The sequence below is a fragment of the Lissotriton vulgaris genome, unplaced genomic scaffold (assembly GCF_964263255.1).
Source record: "Lissotriton vulgaris unplaced genomic scaffold, aLisVul1.2 SCAFFOLD_1155, whole genome shotgun sequence".
In the NCBI taxonomy this organism is placed as follows: domain Eukaryota; kingdom Metazoa; phylum Chordata; class Amphibia; order Caudata; family Salamandridae; genus Lissotriton; species Lissotriton vulgaris.
This window is the reverse complement of record NW_028242412.1, coordinates 118,817-141,302: the sequence shown is the minus strand read 5'-3', so window position 1 is coordinate 141,302 and position 22,486 is coordinate 118,817. Positions and strand designations below refer to the sequence as shown.

General features: G+C 46.3%; 1 long non-coding RNA gene across 1 annotated transcript; it reads right to left on the bottom strand.

The window, feature by feature from the left end:
* Nucleotides 1–220: 220 nt before the first annotated feature.
* Nucleotides 221–16,667, bottom strand: LOC147668975 (uncharacterized). Its single transcript, XR_015303762.1, has 3 exons — nucleotides 15,022–16,667; nucleotides 7,202–8,382; nucleotides 221–969 (listed from the first exon to the last, which is right to left on the bottom strand). It is a non-coding gene; the product is annotated as an uncharacterized LOC147668975 (long non-coding RNA).
* Between the last annotated feature and the right edge of the window lie 5,819 nt (nucleotides 16,668–22,486).

Sequence of the window (22,486 nt, the reverse complement as noted above, 5' to 3'; positions counted from 1 at the left end):
TGTTTACCTCAGAGAAGCATGTGCATGTTGGACTGGCCGCCTGTGAGGAAAAACACTGGTCTAAGAGAAAGCAACATGACCAAGCATCAAAGGCATTCAAACATTGTCCAAAGATTACACTAAAAGTCAGTGGTTGTTCAATACCTTTCATTATTGATAGAGGTACATCAATAAATATTATGCCTGAGGAGAAAATATAATGAACTGTCTCCAGTGCACCGACGTAAGCCATAGAAAACTAAAGTGCATCTGTGGGCTGCATCAACACCACTAAAAAGACCAGGTTCATTTGTGGTTACTATGAAGCATAAGAAAACATAAGTACAAGCACCCATTCATGTACTTAAAGGTACGATGTCAAGCGCCTGTTGACTCCGCTTCAGCACAGCCACTGATGGGGGACTGAAATCTGTGAACTATGACGTGAATGCTTATCGTGAAATAGTAAGTCTGTTCCCTTTTTTGTTTCATGGTTTGGGATAACTCAAGACTATGAAAGTCCAATGACACATTAATGAGGCAGTTTGGCCTATTACGCAAAGACACAGACCAATTCCCTTTCACTTAAAGGAAGCTGTTAAAAATGAACTTGAGTCTTCACTCAAACATGATATCACCTGTCCAACCCCCAAGCGAACACCGCAGATGAAAGAGAACGACATCCAAGTTGGCACATTGCTGATAGCACAATTAAATGGTGCAAAGGTGTTCTCTCGCCTGGATCTAAACAAAAGATATCAGTTTGAAATCAAGGAAAATTGCAGGTACATTAAGACCTTAACTACACATGTTGGTCTGTTCCGTTACAAGAGACTACATTTTGGAGTGTAATCAGCTGCAGATGTATTCCGACATGTCATTCAATGTATTGTGCAGCCTGTCATGAATGCTTTCAATGACAGTGATGATATATTGGTTTTTTAGAGTTACACAGAGAGACAAAGCACTCATGCAAGTGTCAGTTGCTCACTGATACCAAGTTTCAAGTTTCAAGTTTATTTTTATTATGTTTCGGCTCTCAATTGAGGGCCACATAAAACACATACAATAATACATAATTGATTACAGAAGGAAAACATAGGTTACAAAAAATAAAAAGCCACAATTTTATCATTGGGAAAGTAGTAAAGCACTTCTCTTGAAAATATTAATAAATATCTAAAAACCCCCGGAAAAAATTAAAAATCCTAAAACAGAACATTTCATTAGGAGGACAGTAAAGTGCATGGAAAAAAGATTCAACATTTAAGATTCCCAGTTTTAAACAGATGGGTTTTAACCACTTAGAACGCAAAGGGCGCAGTGCTGGGCACGAAAACAAAACATGATTACGATCTTGTATGGCATTACTACAAAGATTACAAATAGGGGAGACACCATACCATTTCGCAATAAGGATATTAAGGGGGAGCAAATCATGTCTTAGAAGGTACCACAATCTTCTTACACTATGGGGGATATTCCACGTAAGATATTGTTGGGCCAGATTTAGTGTATATGTATTTAGCAGTAGCTGCCGATCTTTATTCCCTTGTTTAGCCAGCATATCCATCTTAAAACTAAGTTCCCAAGAGGCACCTTTTAATTTTGACTTTAGTTCGGCAGGAGTAAACAAAAACAGAGAGCTCTCATCCAACTCCAATAAATTTACAGCTTTCCTAAAGTTCTTAACCAACTTTGAGAACTCATTAAAGTGGCCCAAGAGTTCTTTTTTTAATAGCATCCCGTAAGGTATCCGGGTTACTTCTTGCTAAACAGGCTACCCATCTTACGAGGGCAATTAGCCCCTGGACCCAACTGCTACGAAGTCCGAATTCCAGCCTGCATACAGAGACTGAGCAGGCTGTATTTAGGGAAGAAATATTTCTTAACACCCTTCCTTCTACTTTATGCAGGAATCCCCAGTGATTTAATTCCACTAGTTCTAATCCATAAAGTAGCGTGGAAGGGATCTTTGCTCTGAAAACCTCTAGAAATAGAGGGAAGTGTCTCTTCCCTGTGGCGTTATACATAGATTTTAGCCCCCTACCATGAGCCAAAGCTTTGTGAGTAATGTGCTCAATATGGGGTTTCTCACTTAAATTTGAAGAAATGATCTTACCCAAAAAAGTGTAGGTTTTAACCACTTCAAGTTTTTGTCTTCCTATGGCCCAACCAAAATTTACGGACCTGCATTTTTTCTTACCAAAAATACACATTATTTTGCTTTTCATGACATTAATCTTCATATAATGTGTTTCTGCAAAATGATTTAGTGCCTGCAGACGGTTGGATAAGCCCTTTGGTGTTAGGTCTAGGACTAGGATATCGTCCGCATACATTAAGACAGATATCTCTAACTCTCCTAGTTTCGGGGATTGCCCCTCACATACAGAGATAGCCTTTGGAAGGTCTGCCGTATATAAGGAGAATAATGTTGGGGCCAGTATACACCCTTGTTTCAAACCATTTGGGGAGGGAATAGATTGAGAGAGACCTCTCTCTCCACCATATAACACCTTGCACCAAGTGTTCGAGTGAAGGGCTTTCACAAGATCAAGGAGCTGTGTTGGCATACCTAAAACTGCAAGTTTTCTCCACAGCGTTGGACGATCCACTTTGTCAAACGCTGTGGAGAAGTCTATGAATGCCGCATAAATTCCACTCCCTCGAACACAGACGTATTTATCAATAAGCACCTGCAGGGCAGTTAAATTATCTAATGTTCCATGTTCTTTACGGAATCCTGTTTGTTCCAAAGGTAAAATACAATTGGATTCTATCCAATCATTAATCAAAGTTAAAAGATATTTGGCGAACACTTTTCCTATTGCATCCAGTAAAGCTATAAGACGGTAGTTAGCTGGATTCTCCCGTTCTCCCTTTTTAAATAGGGGGATTAATATACTTCCTCTCCATGAGTCTGGAACGGATCTAGAAAGGAGACATGCATGAAATAATGGGGTCAAGATTTTGCTCCAAGTGGTAATGTCTTGTTTCAATAAAGACATGGGTAGTTCATCAGGACACATAGCTCCTGAAGAGCGCAAACTCTTTAACACGGAAGCTATGGTTTCCTCAGTTGGAAGCTCTATACTATTTGTACAGTTCTGAACTACATCCCCATTATCACCTACTATACCATTGGAGCCATATAATCCAGTTATAAATTTTATCCAGATATCATCAGCAATAGAGATGGGAGTTACGGTAGTTCTTACTCCACAACCCTTCCCTATTATTGACCAGAATTCTCTGGAGTTATGAGAGGCCGAAGCTTCTCTTAACCTGATCCAGAGAGAATCTTCCTTTTCTCTTTTTAGTTTTAATTTCAGTCTAGTCCTCCTTCTACGAAGAAGGGCTAATTGCTGAGCAGTTTCCTTGGATCTATTCAGATACTGTAACCTCACAAGTCTATTTATCTCCCTATTTAAGGGTATTAGTATGCTAGGGAGGGAATTCGACTTTTTGGAAAGTTTTGTTTTCTTGGCAGAGGTAATGATCTTATTTTTAAACTCTTCAAATTTAACAAATTCTCTACCCTGCCAGTCTTCTAAATCCAAAATGGTTTGAAGTAATATATTTTGGGCTTCCCTCATGCTAGTGGAGTCCCAAAAACACCTACCAGTTTTAATATGAATAGAGATTCCTTTGTTTATTATAGACCAGGAATCTGTATTTGGGGGTTGCCAAGAAACAGTTAATTTAATCATATTATGGTCACTTAAGGAGGACTGAGAAATCATTATATCCTGAATAAAGGAAAACGAATCATAGTCCGTAATCACATAATCCAAGATAGCTTCGCCCCTAAATGACCTGTGAGTAAACATGGCAGGAGAGTCTGAAGGCATCCTACCATTTACAATTAAACCCTCCAAGTAGCTTAGTTCCTCAAGTAATATTTTTCCTCTTTTATTAGTTTTTATACTGTTGGGAAAAATTGCTTGGGGTATGTTATATGCTTCTTCCTTGTTAGTATTTCTAAACATATCTAAGCTAACATTAGAAACTTTACTGTTTAGGTCACCCATAATCAAAATATAAGGAGGCTGGTCCTGCTCTAATAATTGCTTTATATAGGAGAACATTCGCCTTAAAACAACGTTAAAAATATCTTCAGGGGGAATATATGCATTTAAAAGAACAAGAGAAGAACGATTTCCTACTGTCCGTAGATTCTTAATGGAAATGGACTGGAAAAGATTACTGCTATCCTTATGGTGAGAAAACTGCCATTGTAGTGTATTGGATAAAAAACAGGCATTTCCACCTTTTGCATGGCCTTTCTTCACAGGTGTGGCGGCAGCTTCAAGCACAATATAATCTTTACCTCCATAAATACTATTTGTGCACCATGTTTCCTGAATACACAATACATCCGCATGCAGAGATAATAAAAATTCTAATTTCTCTGGACAATTATTTAAACCAGCAGCGTTCCAGGATACTATATTTAAGTGACTGTTAAAGATGTCGAAACAGTCTTGTACTATTCGATGTATTATTAGACAGGGCTCCTGGTAGCCAATTCCACATCTGATTATCTTCAGTAGGTGGCTTGTCCAATTTCACAGAAATGGGGAGTACCTCAGAGACCATACGTTTACCTCTGGACACCCAGATTTTTAAATCTTTACTGTGAAAGAAATGTTCGTCCTTAGGACAATCCAATCTAGAGGCTACTTCCCTAGGAGCAAAACGATTTCCCTGATTAAAGAAAGGTAATACATCGATCCCTTTACACTGAAAATCCTCAGCTTGTTAGAGAACTAAATTAGCGATAATTTTGGAGCAAAATTTAACTCGTGCACGATGTTCACAACCAACCCTTATTATGGAGACTAAGTCAATATCACTAGATAGGATCAGTTTTAAACTATCAATATCTTTAAAGGCAGTAATCAACCATGATCTGTTTAAGTTTAGATCGGAGTCAAATAAGGGAAGGAAATCCAAGGTCAAGGTGTCAATACTGAGGTTAGAACTTAACAACGGGACACTAGGGATCTTCGTCTGTTCCTCAGCAATTGGACAATATAAGTACCCTTTTTCCAGGCATAGAGTTACTTATAGTTGCCTCTTGTGATGGATCCTTGGAAATTGTAACAAGAATTTTAGAGTTAGGTATTCCCTCATCCATGATATTAGCAACAGGTTGATCTACTACAACAGAATTATTGGCAGAAGCAGCAACCGCATTAGTGGAAGAAACCAATACAGAACCATCTACAATATCAGTTGTTTCCCGTACATCTGTAACAATATGCTTTTGAAAAATAATTTGCCTCTCTCTTCTTATGTTTTCGAGTTGGTTTCCTGTTTTTTCCCTTATATTTTCTGCTTTTTACTTTTCCCAGCCCTTTAGGCAGGTCTGCACCTTCAGAGTCTTTTACATCCTGATTAAAGATGGGAAAAAGATCAATAACAACAGAATGGTTGACCTCTGCCAGATTTGTTTCCTTCAGTGGTGGTTCAGGAACTTTACACGTTTGTGAAGGAGTTAAGAGTATAGCCACAGAGGGCTCATGAATCTCAACCTTTACCAACTTCTCCGGTTGTGTATTTTTACTTAATAAAGGATTACTGACCAAGTCCTTCGGGTCAATTTTTTCAGTGTGATCAGTAACCCCTATTTCAGTTTTTCCAGCAAGTAATACTTTCAGTATTTCTGTAACCGAATGTAAAATGCAGTCAGAGCTCCCAACAAATTTGCCTAACAAAAGAAGAATGGAGGCAAGTAAATGTTCAAGAGCTATCAGTGATTCTGAGATAGGTTTTTCACTTTTTTGTTGTTCTGTAGCAATAAGAGAACAGATCCCAGATAGGTTAAGCTGCGGAGAATTCGAATGACTCTGCAACAAGTGAATATCTTGTGAATTCATAGATGGAGTGCTACTGTAAAGCATTAAACCCGATGGTGTTTCTCCGTTTGGGAGTTTACTGATTTTTGATTGTTCCGGAATTTTTTCCTCCAGATACCGACCACAAAGTTCAAGATCAATGCTGGATGGAATGGAGAGATCATTAATGTTCATTTCCTCATTTTCAGTATGATTATGAGTCATGGACTGAGGAACTTTGGAGAGAGGTGAAATAGAGTCAGGATTTGGATTATTTTGTATCCCTGTAGAGGGGATAGGAATAATATTTGGTATGGGAGTAGATACATTTCTTCCAGTGTACTGCTCGGTATTAGTAATCTTCATCACTTCGAGCTGTTTATCGTCCATAGTTGACGATGAAACGTTAGGGATAGCTGACACTCCCAATGATTTAGTAACAGATTTTTCCCAAAGTTCCAACAATTGCTTCTGACCTTTCAGTGGAACGCTCTTGACGGAGTTAATCTTTAGGGTATTAGGTTTAAGGTTTAAACCAGATCTTCCACCCAATACTCTGCCAGAGCGTAATGTTCTAGATGTCATATTATCAGTACATGAAACAAAATTTACAGCTGTCAAGTAAAGATGTTTTATAGCGGAAGATCAAAATAACGGGGCCCAGCCCAGCCTACCTCAGCCACTGAGGGCCACAGAGGGCCCGCCCTTTGCCCGGGCTTAGCCCGGCGTCACCCGCGCGCGTCCCGCGATGCGCGTTGCCTCAGCGCAATTTGTTCCAGCTGAGGGGGGCGTGGCAGGGAGGTTCTTTGAGCCCAGCTGGCTTATGGGCGTTGGTGTTCCCTGGCCTCCTGGACGGCCAACAAGCCCTCAGTAGCGAGTGTTTCCCGCGGAGCGGGGGAAACGCGAGCGGTGGAACACAAGCGCTGGATGATAAGGCAGCAGGTTATCAGAAGAGTACTAGCGCTTCCAGCTAGCGCTTCAGGGTTCACAGGGGCCACGCAGCGAAGATTCAATTATTCAAAGGCTTGGCAGCCAGCAACAGCAGCATACAAAACGATTCCGCTCTTCAGCGCTGCCTCAGCACAATTTGTTCCAGCTGAGGGGGGCGTGGCAGGGAGGTTCTGTGAGCCCAGCTGGCTTATGGGCGTTGGTGTTCCCTGGCCTCCTGGACGGCCAACAAGCCCTCAGTAGCGAGTGTTTCCCGCGGAGCGGGAAACGCGAGCGGTGGAACACAAGCGCTGGATGATAAGGCAGCAGGTTATCAGAAGAGTACTAGCGCTTCCAGCTAGCGCTTCAGGGTTCACAGGGGCCACGCAGCGAAGATTCAATTATTCAAAGTTTTGGCAGCCAGCAACAGCAGCATACAAAACTATTCCCACTGATACCAGTTTTACTTTGAATGCTGAGAAATGTGAGTTCCATAAGACAACTTAAAATTCTTTGACCATATCTTTTCTGATGGGAGCATGACACCTGATCCCACCAAAGTGCAAGCGCTCTCAACTCTAATCTCCCACAAGATTTTTCCAGTATGCCTTTATTCCTTGGCATGGCCAGCTATTGCTCTAGATACATACAAGACTTTGGCAGCTCCATTAAGAGACTTGACAAAAAGACGGTTTATTTTCTTTGATCACATGAATGCGAGCAAAGCCTTCAGAAAATCAAGCAAGCTATTGAACACTACTAACTTCGCATATTTTAATCCAAAGCTTCATACTGAGGCTGTTGTTGATGGGCGCCGTCCTTGCACAGCACAGAGGACACCCAAATGCTTGAAGACTTATTGTGCCGTATGCCGGCCGAGGTTTGTCCCAAACTGAACATGCTTACAACCGGAGGAAGAAAGCTTGCAGTGGCTTGGGCTTGTGAACATTTCAAATATTCTTGTATGGGAAGCCCTTCACGTTTGTGACCGATCATCAAGCACTATTGACTATCTTTGGAACTTTAAAAGCAAAATGGCCTTCTCACTGGGCCAGGTGGGGTCAGCGAGTGCGAGAGTATAACGAAACCATCATGCATTGTCCAGGGAAAGATCAAAAACCTGCCGACTACTTCTCACCAGTACATCTACAATGTCCTGGCACCCATTCTAAGACAACAGAAGTTTATATAAATCTCATTGTGAAATCAAACACTCCAGCTGCCTTTCGTTGGAACAAATTGTCACTGCCACAAGTCAAGATAGTGACATTCTGAAACTAAAGGGCATTATTTCACATCAGTCTTGATACCAGCACCCTCAACCTCTTATCATCGACAGTGTATATGAAAAGATTAAGAATATATAAGATGAACTGTCTATTACTCAGAAAGGTATTCTTCTAAACGGGTTGAGAATTGTCATTCCAGTGACTCTGCAACAACAGATAATTGAATTATATTGTTGATTTGTTGCCACCAAACGAGCTCTCCAAAACTGAATCTGGGTTCTTCATCTCGACAAGAGGGTTGAAATAGAATTAATCTATGCAACTAACTGTCATCAAATACCACTCAACACCCATTAAATATTTCAGAGTTGCCAGTGCATGCATGGGAAAGAATTGCAGTGGTTCTGTAGTAGGGGATCTCTGTGTATAGTCATAATCTAGTGAATAGTCCCGCCCATGTGCGTGGACCCCGGCAATCAAAAATAATCTCTTAAGTTGTCAAAATAATGCAGAAACTGCAAAGACACTTAAGAGAGAATTTAAAGACAAATAATGCAGCCTATATCCACAGGCTACACTGTCCAGTACTTCAACTAGAAATTCCACCAAAAAACACCACACACCGCACAGCCTGCTAGTTTCTACCATAGAGAAACCTGCCTCCCCCAGTCAAAGACTCAGGAATGATAGAGAGGAAGGTAGGGACAGACAAGCCCCATAGGCTGCCATTATGTGGCTTAAATAGGATACTGTGCCTTTAAGAGAACTTTCCAGAACTTCTCCCAGTATCCCAGAATGCATAGCAGGTCCCTCTACTTTCAGTTCTTTTTTCCGGCTCCTGCTTACAGGACCCTGGCATTGAGCTCTCCCTTTTTCAAGGGTTTATTGGAATTGTTTTTGCACTTTTGAATTCTAAAAAGTGTTGCAGTTACTGCTTGGTGTTCTCTTCTCCCTTTTTGTGCTGTTTTTAGGCGTTTTGGGGCTCCAAAATGCCTGGCCTTTTTGTTAAGTGCCCAGCATGTGAGAGGAAGAAGGCCAAAAGCGATCCCCATGATGTCTGCATCGTGTGCCTTCCAGAAGATCATGGCCCTGAGGAGTGTGTCATCTGCCAGCAGCTTTCTGCTCGGACCCTCAGGGACAGATTGAAGATCAGGCTGGCTGGCCTGGAGGATAGGCGTCTGCGAGCTGCAGGTGGGTCTGGGCAGCCTGGGAAGGTTCCCTCTGCCTCTGCTGAGGCCCCTGGGGGGCTCCCCGGGGGCAGGAATTCCAGCAAACGATCCCATTCTCCGTCGACGTCGAGGGCATCGACGACGACGTCGAGAGGGATGACGACGGCGTGCTCCCCTTCTCCCCGGGGCTCCGGGTCGAGACGGCGTGACGGCTCGACGGCGAAGGAGAAGCCGACGTCGAAGCCGCCGTCGACGTCATCGTCTTTGTCGAGATCTTCATACCGACGCCGAAGGCACAGTGACGTGTATCGACGCTCGCCGTCGAAGCGGCACCGACACTCGCCGTCGAGGCGACACCGTCGGTCGTCGTCGAGGCGACACCGCCGATCGCCGTCGAGGCGACACCGCCGATCGACGTCGAGGGGCTCCTCGACGTCGGGAACATCGAGACGACAGCGGCGTTCGACGTCGAGGGCGGACCGCCCGACGTCGAGAGGGCGACGTGAGAGGTCGCGGAAGAGTAGGTCGGCGTCGAGGAGTCGGCGTTCGACGCCGAGGATAAGAGGGTCGACGTCGAGGGGACGACGCTCGACGCCGGAGTCCAGGAAGCGTCATTCGACGCGGAGAAGCGTCGCTCTGCGTCCAGCAGACAGCGGTCAGAGTCGAGGAGTAGGTCACCCTCTCCAAAACGGCACAAAAGGGACTCTAGTCCCAGGAGTCACGCTGCTTCCAGTGGAGGACGCAAGAGGAAGCGGTCGCCTGCTGATGGGGATGGCTCTCCGCGCCCTTCGCCTAAAGGGTCACCGGGCTCGGTGTACTCGGAAGTGTACACGCCATCTCGGCCCAGGACTCCTACTCCTCCCCCCGTGCCTAAGGAGGACCCTCCGCCCAAACCACCACTGCCTTCAGGAGATCCTCCTCCACCTCCGGTCCCTCCGCATGGGCCCACCCCGCAGCCGAAGGTTCCTCCGCCGAGGTCCACTTCCCTGCCGTCCCTGCCTGTTCCTCCTAAGGGGACTCCGAAACCGAAACCCCGGAGGGAACCGAAGAGACCCCGCGAGGAACCACGGAAGACCCCTCCACGTAAACCGAAGGAGCGCCCACGAGCTGGCAGGTCTCGTTCTCGCTCTGGGCGGAAGGAGAGATCGCGGCGCAGATCATCCACGAGATCGAGACACCGCCATAGGAGGCGCAAATCTCGCTCACACACGAGATCCTCTGGGACCAGGGACTATTCCCCTACCCTATCGGGGTCGCCGGACACCAGAGTGTCCCCGATAGATAACCTGGTTGCCTTTCAGGACGTCCTGTTGAGGGGCGCGGCGAAGCTAGGCATTACACTGACAGTGCCTACTCCAAAGACGTCGGTCATTTTCGAGACTCTACATCAGAAGCACATGTCTCGTCCTCTCCTGCCCTTGGTGCCGGGCCTGGAAGAACCGGCTATGGCTCTGTTTCTCACCCCGGCGGTGACGAGGGTGGCTCCGTCAAGATTACTAAAGAAGTACCGGGCTCCCGACTCGGATCCGGCCTTTTTGAGAGCGGAGCCTCCGCCTGACTCCGTCATCGTCACGGCGGCCCGCAAACAGCATGCCACCACTCCGACCTCCACGGTTCCCCCGGACAAGGAGTCAAGGTGGATGGACTCGGCGGGGAGAAAAGTCTGTGGAACTTCCGCTACCTCCATGAAAGTGGCGAGTGCCACGGCTCTGTTGGGACGATACGACTGCGCCCTCTGGGACTCCCTCGAGCGCTTTGCGGAGCATTTGCCTCGGGAGCAGCGTGAAGACTTCATGGAAGTCCTGAGTGAGGGGATGCTGGTGGCCAACCAGATAATCAGCGCGGCTGCGGACTCTTCCCTATTGGCGGCTCACGGATTCTGCCACGGGGTCAACCAACGGCGCCACGCATGGCTCCGGCTTACGTCCCTGAAACCGGACGCACAGCAGAGGGTGGCCAATCTGCCGTTCTCCGGTGAGACCCTCTTCGGGAAGCATGCGGATGATGAGATGGCCCGCATGAAGGCGGAAGCCGAAACGCTGACGGCTGTGGGCCTGGAGAAGCCCAAAGAGACCAAGAAGCAGTACCGCCCCTTCCAACGGCGGTTCGGCGGACAAGGCCGAGGACGAGGACAGGCTTCGGGGCACTCGCAACAGCAGCAGCCGTTCCGTAAGCCGTTCCAGAAGCGGCAGAAGGGCAGGGGAGGCCAGCAGTCGGCTCCGGCGCCCAAGGGCCAGGCGGGGTCTAGGCCCTAGGAACTTACTTCCCCCGGATCCGTTACCCACTCCGGTAGGGGGAAGCATCCAACTTTTTCTGGCAGAGTGGAGAAAAATTACTCAGGACAAGTGGGTGCTGAATATTGTTTGCAATGGATACAGTCTTCGGTTCACCAGCCCTCCTCCAGCTATTCCCCCGGCCAGCTCGCAGTTTCAGCTGCGCGAGCTTCAGGCGGAAGCGGATGTCCTGTTGAGGAAAAGGGCGATAGAAGACGTACCTCTGTTTCAGAGAGGAAGAGGTCTGTACTCCCGGTTCTTTCTGGTTCGCAAGAAGGACAAGAACGAGTTCAGGCCCATTCTGGATTTGCGACAAGCAAACAAATGGATTCGCAGAGAAAAGTTCCGCATGCTGTCGTTGCATCAGATTTACCCTCAGTTGCAACAGGGAGACTGGCTTTACGCTATAGACCTACAGGATGCTTACTTCCATGTGCCCATTGCACACAAACACAGGAAGTTCCTGCGGTTCCAAGTCGGCACCAATCACTATCAATACACAGTACTCCCATTCGGACTGAAGTCTGCGCCGAGAACGTTCTCGAAGTGCATGGCGGTGGTAGCGGCACACCTGAGGAAGAACAATGTGTTCGTCTACCCTTACTTGGACGATTGGTTGATCAAGGCATCCTCCTTCTCGGAAGCGCGAGCACACTTCCAGAAGACGTGCGTTCTCCTGAACAAGCTGGGGCTGCACATCAACATGGCCAAGTCTGTCCCGACTCCGGTCCAATGCATACAGTACTTGGGAGCCTCCATCAATACGCTGTCAGCAAGCGTGTCTCCTTCGGAAGAGCGACGATTATCACTCCTTCGGAAGGCTCAGGCTCTTATGACGACTCCATCTACAACAGTGAGGACGGTGTCTTCTCTACTGGGATCGATGGCCTCTTGTATCTTCCTGACGCCACACGCACGGCTGCACATGAGACCGTTGCAGGAGTGCTTGGAGGACCAGTGGGATCCGAGGAAAGGATCTTGGGACGACAAGATTCGACTGTCGCTGCATGCTCTTCAGTCTCTGAAGTGGTGATGTTCGGCGGAGAATCTCCTCAGAGGGGTTCCCTTTCACAAGGACATTCCCACGCAGACTGTCGTGACGGATGCGTCCCTTCTGGGATGGGGAGCGCACTTCGGGACTCTACAGATTCAAGGCACGTGGTCACCGATGGAGGCCACGTATCACATCAATTTCCTGGAACTCAGGGCTGTTCACTTGGCGCTGAAGGCCTTTCTTCCGTCCTTCCGGACCAACTCTCTGCTTGTACAGACGGACAATACCACCACGATGTATTACCTCAACAAGCAGGGGGGGTCGAGATCGCGCACTCTGTCACAAGAGGCGCAGACGATCTGGCACTGGCTCCTGGCCAGAGGACTGACGATAACGGCCACCCATCTACCAGGTGTGCAGAATGTTCAGGCAGACGCACTGAGCAGACTGCTTCAGGAAAACCACGAATGGGTCATAAACGACGAAGTACTCGGAGAAGTCTTCGCAAGGTGGGGAACTCCAGACGTAGATTTGTTCGCCACCGCCGAAAACAGCAAGTGCAGAGACTTCGCCTCCAGGTACTTCCAGCAAGGGACGCTGGGGAATGCGTTATGGATCATCTGGACGAACGGTTTTCTGTACGCCTTTCCTCCCATTCCCCTGATTCCGGCGGTACTCATCAAGCTGGCCCGGTCCAGGGCTCGGATGATACTCATCGCCCCGGAGTGGCCCAGGCAGTGGTGGTTCACGGACCTTCTTCACCGGTCTCTCCTTCCTCACATTCGGTTGCCGTGCAGGCCGGACCTTCTCACGAAGTTCGGGGGACGGATGTTACACCCCAACCTTTCGTCCTTGAGTTTGGCGGCATGGCTCCTGAGATAGTGCAATATGGCCATCTGAATCTGCCCGATGACTGCATGGACATACTGAAGGAGTCTAAGAGGCCTTCCACTCGGACTTCATATGCTTACAAGTGGAAGAGGTTTTGTATCTGGTGCCAGTCTAAGAACCATGATCCTACGACCTGCAAGGAAGATGTCATCCTTCCTTACCTTTTACATTTGGCACAGTCTGGCCTTAATGTCCATTCCATTAAGGTACATCTTGCTGCGTTGACTGCCTACAGGAAATGCCCTTCACAGACTTCCTTTTTCCAGATCCCTGTGATCAAAGATTTTCTGGAAGGTTTGAAGAAAGTATTCCCTCCTGTCAGGCTTCCCTCGCCTTCATGGGAATTGAATGTGGTGCTGTCCAGATTGATGAAGGAGCCTTTTGAACCTATTCATAAGGCTTCATTGCAGCACCTGTCCTGGAAGGCGGCGTTCCTCGTGGCCATTACATCGGCCCGCAGGGTGAGTGAAATTCAGGCGTTGTGTTGTAATGAACCTTATACTGTATTTCATGCTGCTAAGGTTGTGATGCGTACTCACCCTAAATTTCTTCCCAAGGTTATTTCTGATTTTCATGTCAACCAGACTATAACTTTGCCTACGTTTTTTCAGAACCCTTCATCCCCAGCGGAGAGGTCTCTCCATTCCCTGGATGTTAGGAGGGTGTTGAAATTTTATCTGGATAAAACCAAGGATATTCGTAGGTCTGACCAATTGTTCATCAATTATGGATCAGTCAGGACAGGTCTTGCTACCTCTAAGCAGTCCATCTCTAGGTGGATTGTGTCCTGCATACAATTGTGTTACCAAAAGGCTAATAAGACCTTAGGAGGTAAGCCTAAGGCTCATTCCACCAGGGGCAAAGCTGCCACGACGGCTCTGCTCCGTAACGTGCCGATTGCTGAAATCTGCAAGGCAGCCACTTGGAAGTCGGTTCATACCTTTGCTAAGCATTACTGCCTGGACACTGACGCCAGGGCAGACGCTCAGGTTGGGCAGGCTTCGCTGCGGAATTTGTTCGCACAGTAGTGGCGTTATGTATTTATTCTCCACCGCCGCTTTGGTGTGGGGATGGGCTTGCCATTCTATTCACTAGATTATGACTATACACAGAGATCCCCTACTACAGAAGGAGTAGTTTCTGTCCTGTAACTCCAGTTCTGTAGTAGGGGTATCTCTGTTATAGTCATAAGCGCCCGCCCGCCTCCCCGGTGGAGAAAGATATTCATGTAAGGAATGCTACAGGTCTGGCGAGCTTCGCCTTCAAAAAGAACTGAAAGTAGAGGGACCTGCTATGCATTCTGGGATACTGGGAGAAGTTCTGGAAAGTTCTCTTAAAGGCACAGTATCCTATTTAAGCCACATAATGGCAGCCTATGGGGCTTGTCTGTCCCTACCTTCCTCTCTATCATTCCTGAGTCTTTGACTGGGGGAGGCAGGTTTCTCTATGGTAGAAACTAGCAGGCTGTGCTGTGTGTGGTGTTTTTTGGTGGAATTTCTAGTTGAAGTACTGGACAGTGTAGCCTGTGGATATAGGCTGCATTATTTGTCTTTAAATTCTCTCTTAAGTGTCTTTGCAGTTTCTGCATTATTTTGACAACTTAAGAGATTATTTTTGATTGCCGGGGTCCACGCACATGGGCGGGACAATTCACTAGATTATGACTATAACAGAGATACCCCTACTACAGAACTGGAGTTACAGGACAGAAACTACTCCTTCTTCGTCCTCTTGACTACGTACATCATGTGATGATGATCGTGGATGAATGTTCACATTTTCCATTGATCGAAGCTCTCATCTATTAATCAAGAATGTGTCATTGAGGCAATAGACAGCATCTTCATAACCTGGGGTGTTCCTGCAATTTTAAAGTCTGACAACTACTCATCTTCAAGAATCAAGAATTCAAAGATTTTCTCAGTCATCTTAATGTGAAGCATCAGAAGAATACACCTCTGTGACCATAGGCCATTGGCCTTGCCAAATGTTTCACGAGTACTCTCAAACTGACCTGCATTCTATACTAGCAAAACATTACCTTAAAGCTGTTTTAAATTCCACTCTTTGAGCTTACTTCTTGACCACTCCCTCAACGACATTTGGAAGCCCGGCAAGCTGGATTTTCGGGAGAGCCATGATGGCCAAGTTACCTCAGTAGTCCAATAAAAGAACAAATATATATTGTGATCAGCAAAGAACACATCGTGACTGCCCAGCTTCCTGAAAAGTCCATTACACACTTCCTACGTGTGGCTTGGCGCTCCCCAGGCACTGATGTCATTGTAGAGACTGGGTCTGAGAGAACAAATGAAGAACCCCCGATTACTGATGTCACTCCATCACCAATGCCAGTCATGGACATTTCTTCTGCCCGTAGACAGTTTCTAGAGACACGGTTGGGACATGGGATCCAAGCGCCACGGAGACTCATTAAAGAGCTCTATTTGTATAAATTTGTAAAAAATAGTCTTTTTTTATTTAACAAACGGAGAGATGTAGTGTGTAAGTATGTAATGCTGCAACCTTTGTGGTCTTAGTATGGACTCTTAGAACTGTGATGTTGGCATTAGAGCGTAGGAAATTAAATGCAGGTTTAGAATGCGTACTTCACGGTTACACGTAGAATAAAGATGTGTTATACTAAGCTCTGTGTGTGGTATAGTCATTAACGAGTACCAGGGCTGGAGAGGACACTACAGTTCAGTCTGCTTTCCATAGAAAGAGAGTTTTATGGTGTGCAAACAACTTTGGCCCAATTTGATTAATTTTAACAAAACTTTCCACAAACAAATGTTAATTCACCTCCGCTCCTTACTGGAAAGTTTTGGGGCAATCCAAGCGGGTGTCGAGGGAAAAAGGAGTCCCAAAACACAAAGTCCCCTAGTATTTGCCATAGACTTCTTTAATTATGGGCTACAGCAAAAAGTGCTGAATGGAATTACACCAAATTCGGCGGGAAACTAGATTTTGATCTGCAGATTGTGCTTTTTGTAATTTGTCGTAAATCTGTCCTGTAGGTTTTCAGAGATTTAGGGTAAAACATAATTGCATATGTAGGCAGCTGTGACTGCAAGAATCTGGAGAGCCTCACTTGGAGCTCCAATTTAAAAATAGAGCGTTCTGATTGGCCCAAGTAACTTTATTTCCATTGTGCCGTCTCGCTCCCACAGGAGTTAGACTTCGACAAGAGCTAGCACTCTGAATGGCTGCCACCAACATGAGAGAAATATTGTTGGCAGTCACTACAGGACTCTGGGACTTACACCTCTGTCCTAAAGTTATTACAAAATTAAGATGTATAGTTGCAGGGTAGGGATACTTTGACTTCTTAGACCCCAGAAGGACCCACTCCTGGAACCAAAAAAGAAAAAAAATACGAAAAAGTGCGGAGATCTTGAAAGATGGTTGTGGGATCGAAAAAAAATGGCATCTGGACCCCTATTATAAGATAAAAGTCCCAGGGAGCCACCCACAGGGCTGTATTCATAATAGGGAGGGGTTCCCCCTCCCCGAGCCCCCAGGGGTCCCGGGGACCCTACCCCTGGGGTTGAAAACATTCTTAATCTGAGGGAATGGGGGGCGCACAGCTCCCGGGGCCAAGACAGGCCACCCTGATAAGTAATTGGGGGGCTTCTGTTCGATTTTTACTGACCCCTTTATAACCGTAACCATTATTTGTGCCCCCTTTATCTCTATGCTCCTCAGCTACCGACCCCTCTCCAAACTTTTTAAATTGCTGTACTTGAGACTGTTATGCTCTGTTTACCGTGTAACTGTGTAAAGCGCTCGGATACCCTCACGGTTCAAGTTCGCTCTCTATAAAACTTTAAAATAAATAAATAAGCACACTCCCTGGAAATAGGGAGTGGGCCATGCAGCCTTCCTCTAGAGCTAACTATAACTTGGACCCCGCCATGCACTGCTTATGATGTAACATGACTTCACTCATGCTGTGTTCTATGGTTCATTTATGACCTCACTGATGACCTCTCAAATAACATAAATTATGGCATTACTGATGACACCATCCAATGAGTGTTAGTTTATTTTATAGTTCACATAGTGGTTGGTAGCTTCCATATTACTTTTCTACCTAATTGTGTACAGTTGTGTCCAGCTCAGCTGTAAAAGTGTATACAAAACCCATATGCTCCTAATGCACCATAATTGTGTAGAGGTATTGAAAACGTTATAAATCTTTGTATTCAAGAGTAAGTATGTTTGCAGGTGACAGTTGACTTGTGTTCATTATGTTCCACACACATTTTTCGGGAGAATGTTTCCAGCAGGGCAAAGATTCTATGTACTACATACTAATGGCCTTGATAGGATGTCGGTCGGAGTTGCCTCCGACAGACATCGCCGCGGAATCTGGAGCGACTGACCTCCGGTAGGCGCTCCCGACAGCATTATTATGAGACAACCGCACATTGTGAGGTTGCACACTCATATTTCTCTATAGGAGCTTGTGCTGCAGTCAGAAATGGACCGCAGCACAAGCCCCCATATAGAAACAGGAGTTCGTGTAAATCCTTCCTCCCTGTGGCAAGCACCTCATTGTGCCTGACAGACAGTGCAAGGATTTTCAAGGGAGGCACTGTAGGTGCCTCCAAGGCCCACAACCGTAGGCAGCGGAGGCAAGGGGACTTGCTAGGGGTCCCCAAAGTTGCTGACAGTCTTTTCATGTCGGAAAGGCCGGCATGAAAAGGGTGTGTAAAACTTACATCGTAATCCTGACTGCGGAAGCGCCGTCCTGAAAGGATTACGTTGCAGTTCTGACTGGCCGACGGGCTCAAGCCAGCAGGATTGACTGGACGGTTTGACTTCCTTGATTATTTTAAGTGAATAGTCGCTATTTGGGCAAGTTTTGTATAGAGTGTACTGTGCTTAGTAGGTACTTTTTTATACTCTATGGTGTATTTTTCATGGGAATTTCACTGTCTGCAAACAGTGTGGTTCAGAGTCTGCTCTCCCCATTGAGTAAACACTGTTAACAGTAACCATTTTTCTACTCGTATCCACTTCATTTCTCGATGTAGGTACAATGACTGTCATGGGTTCGATACAGGTAGAGTGTCCGTAGTAGGGCATTAGTTTTGAAACTGGGCTAAAGTATCTGGAGAAACTAGGTTTTCCCTGAACAATTGCTTACACATTGTACACTGTGTACAGTTTAGCTTACCCTTTCATCTGTGGTTCATAGTCAACATGAACTCAGGTACCCATATAGTGTATGGAATAGGCTTGTTTTATCCTAGGGGGGGAGTTGGGGGTCGTATGTATGAGAGCAGTAAAGAAGTTTCATATTATTCTGAGTTATTTCGCATTTATTTTCATAGCTCTAATTGTATACCCTTTTTTAGAGCAATTTATTCAAAAGAAGTCTGGATGCTTTAATCCAAGGTCATAACATTGTTCTTGTAAAACCAAGTTCACTGTCGATTTCTCGCTCTACTGCCTATCATAGAAATCCCGTCCTCCTGTTGATTTTTCCATGCAATAGGTCATTTGAGTAAAGGGTTTTTCTGCATGTTTCTACAAATTCTACGCTACTGCATCATTTTTATCTGATTTATAGTAAACTGATTCTGCTGTCTTTTTGCAGCAGATTACAAACTGCTGTTTTGTTTTATTTTGTACTGCAGTTGTTATGAATGTCTTCCGCTGTATTATCTTCTATATAAAAGAGGCAGACAACAAGGTTTTAATTGACTTGCGGAAAGTTTGAGGGTATGACCATCTTTTATAAGGAATTAAAATACCCTTTGCTGTACATTAAGACCATATTTCCAGTCATCTCAAAGTTCCTGCCCAATTGAAGGCACTCTGCCTTCTGCCTCTTCTCTTTATATGGTCACAGAACTCCTTCGCACTTGGAAATATCCTCATTATGTATGATGGGTGGTTTGCTATCCCATATATAACTAATGCTTTCCTTAGTCTATAAATTTACATAATGCCCTATTAGTTGCATATTTTAACCAATAAGAAAGCCAGAAAGTAGTGTTGTATACTGCTGCATACAGTAATATTATATAGTACTATGTTCAATGCATTTATTATGATTTAAAAATACATATTCGATACAATGGTATGAAGTTCTGATAACATTTACTAACAACTCAGATCCAAGTTAAGTTATCTTATGTCAGGAGAACCCTACATAGGCCGTAAATAACCAAGAAGATTCGGATTATAAACTTTGCCTGTGTAATTTTGCTTTATCCTGCCATATTTGCTGCATCTGAACGTTCTTCTGCACATATCACTGACTACAAGGAGTCTTTTTTTTTCACTGTCACTACTGCCATGAACGACTACATGGAACACAATAGTTTCCTTAGGAGAAGCTGAATACATCATGTCGGAGAGTAGGCTCTGCGTCTTATAGGTACCCCCAATTTTAGCTGTTTCACTGTTTTCGACTTAGACTGGCTGGGATCCTGCTATCCAGGACCCCAGCCTAGCTGCTTTCTCCTCTAACTTGATTGCATGTACTTTAGGTACACTCCAGATTGAATTCTGGGGTATCCTTATAAGTCCCTAGTATATGGTATACTATGTACCCCGGGCATAGGTACCCCAGATGCCTCCCAGGGGCTGCAGCATGTATTGTGCTACCCCTGAGAGACAACTCAAACTGACACCACAGGTCTGCTACTTCAGCCTGTGTAAGGTGGTGCTTGCACCCCTTACTTAGATATAGGTTCACTGTATCTACCTTATATCACTGCACATATAAACCTATCAGTCACCCCTAAGGCAGCCCTTATCAATCCTGAAAGCAGGGTGCTGGGTTTTATGTGAAAGGGTGCCCATGCATGAACAGAGCCCCTTCTGCAGCCTTTGGAACCTATTTTCTGGGGTTGTTTGTGAGCCAACAATGTACTTTTAAGTGCATTATAACCTCGCAGTAAATGCTAACTTTAAAATGGCTGCTTGGAAACATGTTGTGTTTGGTGTCAAACACCTTGGAATCTGGCAGGGGAGGTATGATTCAACCCTCCTAAAGGGACATATGCGACACACCGGTACACCCGTTACCAGCTTTCTCGACCTGGGCATCACAAAATGGATGCTGGCAGCCACAGACACACATCTGCCTTCCTGCTGCTGAGCTGCGCTCGAGCAGGGGAGGCTGACAATAGGCTTCCTGTCACAGGGAGGTGTAACCACCTCCCAGACAGGCTTTAGTGTATTGGGGCTGGGTGGGTGCACTCTGAGAGTGCTTTGATGTCTGCACTTTGGGGCACACTTGGTGTCCCTGTGCATAGTCCAGTTCTAACCGGTTGCAGGAGCCACTGGCTCCTGCTCTGGTGCGAAACTGGACAAAGGACATGGGTGTAACCACCCCTATGTCCTGACCCTCCTATAGGTGGGTCCCCAGAGTTTGTCCCATCTCTTCCTTGGGTATAAAGTATGAACCCCTGACTACAGGACTTTAGATTTTACCTGGACTAAACTCTGCTACAGAAACCAAGTACTTTGACGATCTGCACGACGCTGGACGACTGAAGAATCTCCCTTGGAGTAAAGGAGTTACTCCCATGCTAAGCAGGCACCAAAACACATCTGACCAGTTTGCATCTCCGAAGGTCCTGAGGACTCCGAAGATTTCTGCAACACAGGAGGTGGGTTCCCGAGATCTGAGGTTGATCTGCTCTCTCAGCAATTGTAATGTTATGTTATGTTAAAATACGTTTGTATAGCGCTCGGCTACTCTAAAAGAGTGTCCCGGCGCTTTCCACGGGCTGAGGTGTAGAACAACATAACAAGAAGAACAGATTCCAAAGAAAAAGAAACCCGCCTAAACAGAAAGGTTAAAAAGCCAAGTCTTCACATTTTTTCTAAATTGAAGCAGATTGGGGGTACTGCGAAGTGCCAGTGGGAGCGAATTCCACAGCTAGGGGGCCTTGAGGCTAAAAGAGCGCCCCCCTATGCGGGCCTTCCTCACACGCGGGACCACAGCAGTGAAAAGGGATTCAGAACGCAGTGAGCGAGCCAGGCGATAGAAAGCCAATCTCTTCTGCAGATATCCCGCGCCTGAGCCAAACAGAGCTTTGTGCACCAGCGTCAGGGATTTGAACATAACCCGCTTCCGGATGGCAACCAGTGAAGCGTCTGCAGCAGCCCAGAAGCCTGTGCTCGTCTATGCAGACCAAAGATCGCACGGGCAGCAGAGTTCTGTACCACCTGCAAACGCTGGACCAAGTAATCAGGAAGGCCTAAAAAAAGGGCATTGGCATAGTCTAGATCCGATGAGCGCCTGCACCGTAATCAGTCTGTGCTCCGCAGATAGTAGAGGAAGAAACTTGCGGAGCATTTTCAGAATGCCGAAACAGGTGCTGGACAGGCCAAGAATGTGCGCTCTCAATGAGAGCTTGTTATCCAGCTTAACACCAAGGTTCTTGGCAACCAAGGAGGATTGTGCCGGGGGACACATGGCAGCCGGCCACCATTGCCGCCACTCGGGATCGATGGCACAGCCGAAAAATAGAACCTCCGACTTACTGGAGTTGGCCTTCAGACTATTCCGCTGGAACCACCCAAAGACCATGTCCAGGCAGTCCCGAATTCTCTCCCCATCAAATGGCTGATCTTTGCCACATGTGAAGAGGAGTTGCGTGTCGTCGGTGTAGGACACGATCTGGGCTCCGTAAGCCTCCACCGCAGCCGCCAGAGGGGACATAAAGATGTTAAACAACGTCGGGCTCAACACAGAACCCTGTGGAACCCCGACTCCCAATGGCGGCATCTCGGCGGAGCTCTGGGAAACCCAGACCCTCTGGCGTCGGCCTTCCAGAAAGGAAGTAAACCATCTGAACACCGTCCCCCTTAGGCCGATGTCATGAAGCCTGGCGAGAAGCGCCTGGTGGGGGACGGTGTCGAAGGCCGCCGACAGGCCGTATCCCTCGTGGGGACCGTGCAACCCAAACCCCTGTGCGCCGTGCTCTTTTGCAGCAGCATATGCTTTTCGGCGACTCCTGAACTGTGCTTTGGGCTACATGTAGTCCTGCCCCGAACAGTATTTCCACCGAAGATTTCCGGCCTACACTCCACGAGTGTTCTGTGGGCTGGTGTTTCGTGATTCATCTTGAGGTCCCTTCACGATCCCTGGTCTGTTGGCCTGTGGGTCCCTGTGAAGGTAACTTTAACTTTCTGTTGTCTTTCCTGGTTG